General features: G+C 37.6%; 1 long non-coding RNA gene across 2 annotated transcripts; it reads right to left on the bottom strand.

Annotated features, from left to right (window-relative positions):
* Positions 1-1543: 1543 nt before the first annotated feature.
* Positions 1544-3844, bottom strand: LOC138048915 (uncharacterized). 2 transcript variants are annotated; one of them, XR_011132252.1, is made up of 3 exons: positions 3287-3844; positions 2801-3196; positions 1544-1662 (listed from the first exon to the last, which is right to left on the bottom strand). It is a non-coding gene; the product is annotated as an uncharacterized lncRNA (long non-coding RNA). The 2 variants fall into 2 exon arrangements; XR_011132251.1 differs by having other exon boundaries at positions 3725-3829.
* Between the last annotated feature and the right edge of the window lie 5392 nt (positions 3845-9236).

Genomic DNA, 9236 nt, shown 5'->3' with positions numbered 1-9236 from the left:
AAATATTGAAATTAAGGAAACGAAACAAAACAAAGGTCAAAGCTACAAGGTGACATGGATTTGACAATCAAAGACAAATAAAGAACTATAGGTCAAGTGTTGGGTCGGAATCTATGCTGTCATAATGCAAATCATTATTAAGCTGCCCTAGTATCTTATTTTGGTATTCTTGTTGACTGAGGACAACGAAACTTAGAACCTTTATCTTGAATTCTTATGACATTTTCACTATATTTAAGAGACCTTAAAGCTAACCTTTCTTCATTTATATATATATATATATATATATATATATATATATATATATATATATATATCCATTTATATATATATATATATATATAAATGTGGAGGTCGATTCAGCCTTGGCGTAAAGTGCTCAATGCTGTGGTAGCAGAGCTAAGTATACATAAATTGAAGGATTAAAGAGGACGCATCGATTCTCTGTTACTCTGAGTTTCGCGCCTAAGCGCTCGTCAGACAGAACTTTCTGAAAGTTCTGTCTGACGAGCGCTTAGGCGCGAAACTCAGAGTAACAGAGAATCGATGCGTCCTCTTTAATCTTTCAATTTATGTATATATATATATATATATATATATATATATATAAATACACAGACAGCTAAGACTCCTTTTTTCTAAAAAAAATTCTATCCACTAGACTTAAAAGATGTCAGTAACACGTTCCAAAACCTTGGGGGATATTCTAAAGTTAACAAAAATCGGTTGTCGGTGTTGAATCCTTGACGGAATTTTAATTTTCGGCTGATATTTCGAGGAAAGTGAATTATCTGGCCGCCAAAAATGTCCTTTCGGCTGGGAAAATCCCTCTCGTCCACTTTTTGTCCAAGTATTTACCGTTCACTTTCATTTGAACGATAGCGTTCAGTCGTACACCATGTCATCTCCATTTGTGGGTGGCTCGAAAAAATAACTTTGGAAGACATTGTGAAGGCTGGCCTCAGAAATTTCCGAAACCACTGTCTTCACCATAACTTTAACAGGAGCGGCAATTACCCGTTACTGGTTTCAGAAATTTCCGAAACAGTTTGTCTTGGCTATTGCTAAAAACGAGGGCAGTTAACCACTGCCGGTTTCAGAAATTTTTGAAACCCCTGCAGCTGACCACACGTGAAGGTGAGGGAAATTAGCGATTATTGGTTTCGAAATTTTTTGAAAACAGCTTCAATGATAGATGGTTTCAGAAATTTCCGATACCACTTCCGAAACGAGTTAATTGTCCTAACAATGTCCAAAGACACTGGAGCCACTAACCTTTGCACTAAGATTAATGTGACGGTAAATGTGCTACTGGTTTGAAAAATTTCCGGAACCATTAATCGCGACACAACTTGTTTTAGAAATTTGCGGAATCCCTCTTAATCTATATGGTATAGGATTAAGACAACGGCATAACTTCTCCAGTATCACAAATAATTTATTTACAACGTTGCATTGAATTTATATCCGTTCAAAGAAGAAAACACTTAAATCATGAATTTCGAAATTTAATATTCGTTAACGGTGTTCGCCTATTCACTGGGTGATCTTCCTCAAGCACATCCTGCTCCAAGCTTTGTCTTATACTCATTAAAGTTTCCTCGTCTGAATCCACGACAACTCATTTCTTCCGGCGTTTGAGACTTGCCTTGGCTGCTGATGCTAAAAATGATAAAACCAAGAAACACCTTAGGAAAAAGCTGTTAATTGAAATTTGTAACGTCATCTTTGACACGTATTCGTTGCCTGACATCAGCACATATTCTTGCCCATAAAAGCTAGTTAAACTGACAAAGAAATATCTTATTGCTCAGCAACTCTACCTCAGAACGTGGACGATCTTCGCAACAAACATAATCTTAAGTGTCACGTTCGAAACGCGTGTGATTTAATTTATTTACTTAGAGAGAGTTAGAGGACTGATATATTTATATCGGTGAGTTCGATAACTCTCTAAGATTAATTATTTTTGATTCCTGATTTATATCCTACTTTACTAGTTCAGTGATGGCCGTTAAATGTATTTTTCCTGAGGCTGAGTGACCATTCTTGGCCTACATTTGTTTAGTGAATACATCTTAGAAGATTAGAATGATAACCCTGGCTAGTCTAACATACATAAATCCAGTAAAAAGCAATTGCAGCTCTGAGCTGTTGCAATAAACGTAGTAACTGAAAAATTTGAATTCCTTTCGGCAACTCCGCATTAAGTTCCTCACACATGCATGTGTGTTTTGCACGGGGTGTTTTCTCTTTTTACACTATAACTAGAATTTACTCCGATACATCTAGAATTCACTTTGCAATGAAAACAATTTCTTTTCTCTCGTGAGCTGGTATACACACTTATAGGCACAATCTCCCAATACTTCAAATATGTCGACAATTGAAAATTGAACCAGACAGTCACTATCTTAGTGTGTCACGCAAGGTGAAAACTCGGAAATTTAAAACGAAAATCTAAAACGAAAGACGCTACGGCACTGGAAACTTGCAAAAAGGCTTAATTCTAGATTTATATTGTCAAAGTAGTCCAAATAAAAAAGTATAAAACCTCGATTTTGATTATAGAATTTATGTCAAGGTGAAAACCATTACATTGTTACTTAGAATATTAAAAGGCTTTCATTTGTTTAAAACGGCTTACTGTAACTTGCAAAACGAGAGGAAACGAAACGAAATTTAAACCCTCTATTTCACAAAATGAATATTTGAGCATTTCGATAGCAGTAATTCGCAAAATAGATGATAAGTGAGCTGGTTTCTTATTACGCTACGACGATAGTCACGTTCAACATACCTGGGATAGAAAACATTCTCTCTACTTTTTGATGAAACACGCCCCATCTGTTTCATCTCTTTGGTGGTCATCTACCTTTGCTCTCTTCGAATTTCTGGGCTCTTCATTAACCTCCAAGCCAGGTTTCCGTTTGCCAGCGTGAGAACTTGGCTCGTTAGTACGATCTTGCGATCCCCCTTGAGAAACCAACGTCTGAAACCACTGGAGAAAGCGAAAGTGATGGCCTTTCATCCACTGTTTGGTTGCTTTCTTGAATCCGTTTAAATCTGTCAGCAAACTGACGACTGGAAACAGTGTAATCCATAAATTGTTTCGAGAAATCGTTTGCAAGGATGTCGAATTTGCCTAAATCTACAATTGTAGCCTTACACCGGCAGATAGGTTGGAGAACATGACCTGTAGAATGAAAAGACCTGAATAAGCCAATGATGTCACTTCTCTTTTCGTTCTTTGTACAGTATTCAGAAAACTAAGTAAGCAATGTACCTTAATAGAAGAGGTATCCGAACTTTCAGCAACAGCGATAACATTTGCCATCTCCTTGACGCCAGTTAATGTCCCTTTCCGTTTTTGTATAAATATAGTTAAGCCTAAACCACCATTTTCCTGTCTCGGGTCTGCCGCTCTTACCATTTTTACCTTTGCTCATAATTTCGCTCGTTGCAAAAAATATCTTAACTACAATTTGGAAAAAAAAAACAAGATCCTTGATTAACACCTCGGCTAAGAACAGTCTGTAACGATACGCGAATGACACCCCAATTTATATTGCTCCTGTTGAGAATCCGTGGTTTTGTAAAAACACGCAAGAACCAAGATAGCGTGCGGAAAACAATGTCGTTTCATTTACGCAGGAAACATCTAGGAATCACATTCCTTGCTCCAAGAAGGAAAAATATAATGCAACTGATTCCTGTGTCTTACCTCTCGACATTAAGCGTTTGTCATGCTTTTGAAAACCAAACATGAATCGCCGGGCTACGAAAAACCTTCAACAAAGTTTAGTATTTCCCACTTCTCAAGTTTTTCTTTTTGCGTGCCAGAAGGACAGAAGAAATTCCCACCCATGATTATCAACGTCATGACCTATGGATGTCACCAGTGTCACGTGTGAGATTGAATGGGTCATTCACCTTGCGGTGGAGGGCTTTGCGAATCAAAGATCTAACTTCTTTTTCGGCTTATCAAATTTCGTTTCATACTTCATTTGTTAGTTTTTATTTGTGCTTAAAACTCGTGCATTGCATCATTTTTTATGTTGCATGTTCATCTCCGCAAGGGTACCGTTTGGTGTCATGATAAATTCAGCTATCGGTAAATTATCGACAATGCAATATTTCCTAACCTCTGACAGACGAAGATTTCTCACTTTTTATTCGCACAGGTCATTGCATGTTGATCGTAAGGTAACATTTGGTGTCACAATAAACTCAACCACATATTCTCACGATATTTCCTGTTGTTACCCTCTTTGGCGCCATGTATCGATGAAAGTACGCACTGTTAGTTTAAGTCGGGTTAGAGTCCAGCCGTACGGTACTTTTCTGAGAGCGTTAACGTTAACGCACTACATCGCCTCCAGTGAATCTCGCAAGCAGCGATTTCCTAACCTCTTACAGACCAAGATTCCTTACATTTTATTCGCACAAAAAAAATTGAGGTCGTTGCATGTTCATTCCCGTAAAGTACCATTCGGTGTCACCATAAACTCAACCACATATTCTCACGATATTTCCGGTTGTCACTCTATTTTGCGACATGCATGCAACGGTGAAGTACGCACAGAGGCCAGCCGCACGGTTCCTATCTTAGAGCGTTAACGCACTACACTGTCGCAAATGAATCTTGCAAGTAGCGAACTTGAAAATCCAGGTCCTTCTTCTTCTTTCTCGTCATCCTGCGATTGCCTGGAACCGGACTCGGAAAGTGACTTTTCGCCTCCATTAAATGGCAATTAAACATCACAGCTTTCTGCTAAATTAATCAGCCCAGCATCCAGTTCACTGTTCCTTCCTGACTCTGATCAAACTGATCCAGAAGAATATGGAGAAAAGGGTGGCTTGAAAGAAAGTGAAGAGGATGAGGATGATATGATATGGGTTTCAGGCCATTACAAGAACTTGATGAAGATTCCCATGAATCAATGACGCAAGGAGGAGGAAGTGGAGAAAGTGCCATCGAAACTCAAGGTAAAATGACACGTACTGCAGTTGCATGGTTTCATAATAGTAAAATCCTGCCGCGTAGTTTTTTGCTCTCTACGCTCCAAATCGAATAGACGTTAATTGCAAAGCCCGAGGCTGCCTTGAATAACAATCACTAAAGTGGGCACTCTGTTGTTGTTTGCAGACAATACCTGCTTGCAAGACAGCCACCGTAAAGATATATGTCATGTCTTTGTTGGGGCTACAGTATTTCTCTATTTCTCTATAAGTTCTGTTCGAGAACATCTACCCTTTCAAGGAGCCACAATAAGTGAATTTTATCACAAGAAAGTCAACATTGTGTTCAGGTTAAACAGGAGTGCCACGAAAGAGCAGAAAAAGGGTTTAATATTAAAAACATCCTCATCACGAGGTGCATTAATGCTGTGAAAATCTCAAGATAAAAATAAGAAAATAGGAAATTGTAAGAACGTTTTCCAAAGATCAAAGTTGGATGGGATAAAAGTTATGTATTGAAGATGTCACATTAGGGGTGCGACCACTTATAATGGCCGGATTTGGAAAAGATGTTCTGCGATGATAAGGGCGTTAAGCCAGGGTTAATTGACAAAAGAGGTCAAAAGAAGGGTAGTCAAATACTGTGGATTACAAAAACATTTATAAGTATTCATGTTGCAAGTGCCAGCCACATACAAAATGCAAAGGACGATACTAATTGGAGAGAAGTGGACAAATTAATAAAAAGGTAACAGACGCCCGAAGAATTTGTAGAGTCAATGATAAGAAAGAATGAAAATAACATGGAAGGAAAAACTCAAAGCCTGTCGAAATTTTCAAAGCTAAAAAAGTAAGGGAAATATTATGCGTAATGCTTTTTGTCGAGGTTCTTGGTCTATTTAATGCCATTAAAGAAGACAAAATCGCTTGTCTGAGATACCATTTACTTTTACAAAAGACTGATGATAAAAATTACGGCTACATCAAGCCTGGTCGATTTGTGTAGTGTCTATCTGACGGATTTGTTCAACCGAGGTCAAGTACATGTATGTTAACGTGCATGATATTACGAAGCTCAAAGTGAAATCATGATTAATTAAACAGTTGTGTGATTTATCGTTCTTCTGAAAATTTACATTTTTTCAATTCGTGCGATCCACTCATTTCTCCGTCTTTTAAACAGACGTTACGAAAATAATTTGTCAAGACGACACATGAAAGATTTAAGCAAACATTTGTGCCTAAGTGTTCACAAATTGGATAAACAAATGCCACAAGAAAAAAAAATTCTATCTGACAAACAATAACATAGGTCATACCTATGGGGTTAAGGTGCTACATATAAATTATAACTGGCAGAATGAGTTCCGTGACCTTGGTCCCTGTCCAAGATGAACTGAGGACGCTTTAACGAAACCATACCAGACCCGCTCAGTAAGTTCCACAAAGTTTGGTTATCCTTAAAACTCAGTTAATTGTTTTCTAGAAATACTTTACTTTCGATTACTGCATGTCACCTAGCTATCAACTCAGGCACTGCATGGTAATCTCCCTTTAACTACAGAAAACCAGTACTGGGAGATAGCTATTAGCCTTTAAGCAGCAAAATGTCTTCAGTTAAAGACTTTCCAGATGTGCTCATCAGTATAACCTGCTATCATTTTTGGACACAACACGAAGATATATAGGTGGTAAACCCCTTGCTTTGCTGTTTCAGGTTTACACAGGAAGGTATGTACCTCCAGCACAAAGAGCAAATCCTGTCCTGACTGTAGAAAACTGAATGTCCGAAATTACATTGGGGACATTTGTCACAGTTCACCTAGATGACTGCGATAATTAAAGTGCCAGTAATTGGAGAAGTGTTGGAAGTTGAAGAAGAAAGCATCAAGATTCATTACTGGCAAGGCTCTTTCAAAGGAAAGTGGAGGCCTCAAAATGCTCCAAGAACCTGGAGTCCTTGGATAGACGAGCTTCCTAAAACGTGTATCATCCTTTGTTCATTTTCTCTGTCAGATGACAATAAACTCTTGCCGTCTACTAGAAAATATCTACAGCAGGAGTATTCGAGATTGAAAAATCTGAATTGAGATTAATTTATCTAACGACAGCTAGTGAGGGCTCAATTTGTGGGAAAATGATCGTGAATAATATCGTTTTAGACAAAGGGACTTTTCGCCTCTATTTAGCTACGGCGCCAGACAAAACACAATAACCTAATTTAATTTTTGGGAATATTTTCATCGAGGGGCTGACTTACTGTTGGAAAATTGCATCGCAGTTCAGGGGAACGGCTTGCTTGGCCTGGTATTAATTTGGTGCGTTAGCTTATTAAATTTTGTCCTCACCGCTCCATTATAATTCATTTATCACTATCAATGTAATTGACTTGGCAAGATTGAAGTGCCTTGGTTTTCTATTTAGGTGCTGATGTGTGAATGAAAGTCTCTTGTGGTGACTGCAAAAAATGTCCCACTAAAGACGTCTCCACTACCATTGTCGGTTTTTGTCAGTACACATTTATATAGCCTAGGTTTTTTTAATTACTATTTGAGGGTATTTTTTTTTTCGCAAAGTAAACCACCCTCGAACACAAGGGTGATTCGAAAGCTATTTGCTCAGCGTTGGTTTCAGAAATTTTCGAAACCACCTTTGAACAGGGTTCAACAAGAATTGCCATTGGTTTCGAAAATTTCCGAAACCAATGACAGTTGCACGTTGTTGGAATATGGCTCTAAAGTGATCAAAAGAAAACATATACATGCCCATTCAATTTCCTGCCAGATAGTTTCAGAAAATTCTGAAGCCATCATCGCCCACTCAGATCAGCTTGTAAGTTGGAAATGCTTTACCACTCGTAAAATATGAGATTGGTGGATACTGGTTTCAGAAATTTCCGAATCCAGGCAAAAAATTCCTCGGACAACTTTCCAAAATCATTACTAAGTAATCTTGGTTTCAATATTCCCTTAATAAAATGATGTTAATGCTTGGCTTCAGAAATTTCCGAACCCGCTAGGCTGTATTAAGGGAAGTTTTCTTTATTTAAGACGGAAAATCTTCCCTCTGTCAGAAAGTTATCACTGGCAGCCTAATTTTAGCCGAAAAATGTGGTCGAAAATTACCCCTAAATTACAATTTAAGCTTTCTCGGCTAAGATTGCTTTACTGCTTACAAAATCAGCCGCTCTTATAGCACATAAAAAGCATATGATTTCAGTCTTTTAAGACTCCGTTGAGGGGGAAAGATCAATTTCCGGAAGAAACAACTACATTGATCAGACTTCTTTGCCGAATTTTCGCTAAAAGTCAGTTAAAAAAGGTACTATTTCAGCCGAAAATTAAACTTTGGAATATCCCTCAACGTTTTGGAACGTGTTCAGTGTATTAATAATAAGTTCATACTATAATATAACACACTCTAATTGCTAATTGGTACTTCGTCCAGTGTCTTTAGATTTCCTTAAATTCTCTAAGAATCATGGTTTGGTAATCTAATTTGATAGTTCCAACTAAGTTAATCAATGGTTTATGCGACTTCCAAAGTGTTTTGAAAGTACGCGCAGTGTTCAAAGTCGACGAAATTTGAGCTTTCTGCATTTTTACGAGCGCTTGACTGCCTTTCCTTCCAACCAACTTGCTCATCTTTTCTTTTAACTCTATGGAATATCCACCAAAAACGTCCATAATGATGTTAAACTGTTCCACCTTGTTTCCTTTGAATTGCCGTTTTAATAGCGTTTTCGGTCCAATATATCATGGCATCTTTGTGTTTTGTTTCTTTCTCAATATCTCATTTATACCAACAAAGCGGGATGTAAATTCTAAGCTTTGTGGCCTTCATCCGTTCTTTTTTTTTTTTTTTTTTTTTTTTTTAATTCTGCATTTGTTTGTAGAATAACTTAACAATTTCAGTGTTCTGAGATATAATCTATTTTTGGGCTTTCTTGAGTAGATACAGCGTTTCTCTCTTGTCCTCTGTCAGTGTTGAAGTTTTCCTCCAGTGTTAGGTTGTATCCTCCAAGAAAGTCTAAGATAATTTTGAACTGTGTTACTTCACATTCCTTGTATATGTTCTTTATTCCTGCTCTCAGTTAAGTGTATTTCTCTTGCTTAAGTTCCGTCTTTTCCTTTATCTTTCCTCTTGACATACTGATCCCTCAAGCAAATGCCATTTATTCTTGACCTTGTCCCACACAGACATCTCTATACGATTAGCAACATTTGATGGTGTTCTTTTTAGATGAAATGGAAAGGTTGTTTTGTTGGTACCAT

This window comes from Montipora capricornis, chromosome 5, assembly GCF_036669925.1.
Source record: "Montipora capricornis isolate CH-2021 chromosome 5, ASM3666992v2, whole genome shotgun sequence".
NCBI lineage: Eukaryota > Metazoa > Cnidaria > Anthozoa > Scleractinia > Acroporidae > Montipora > Montipora capricornis.
This window is presented reverse-complemented; position numbering and strand designations above follow the sequence as displayed.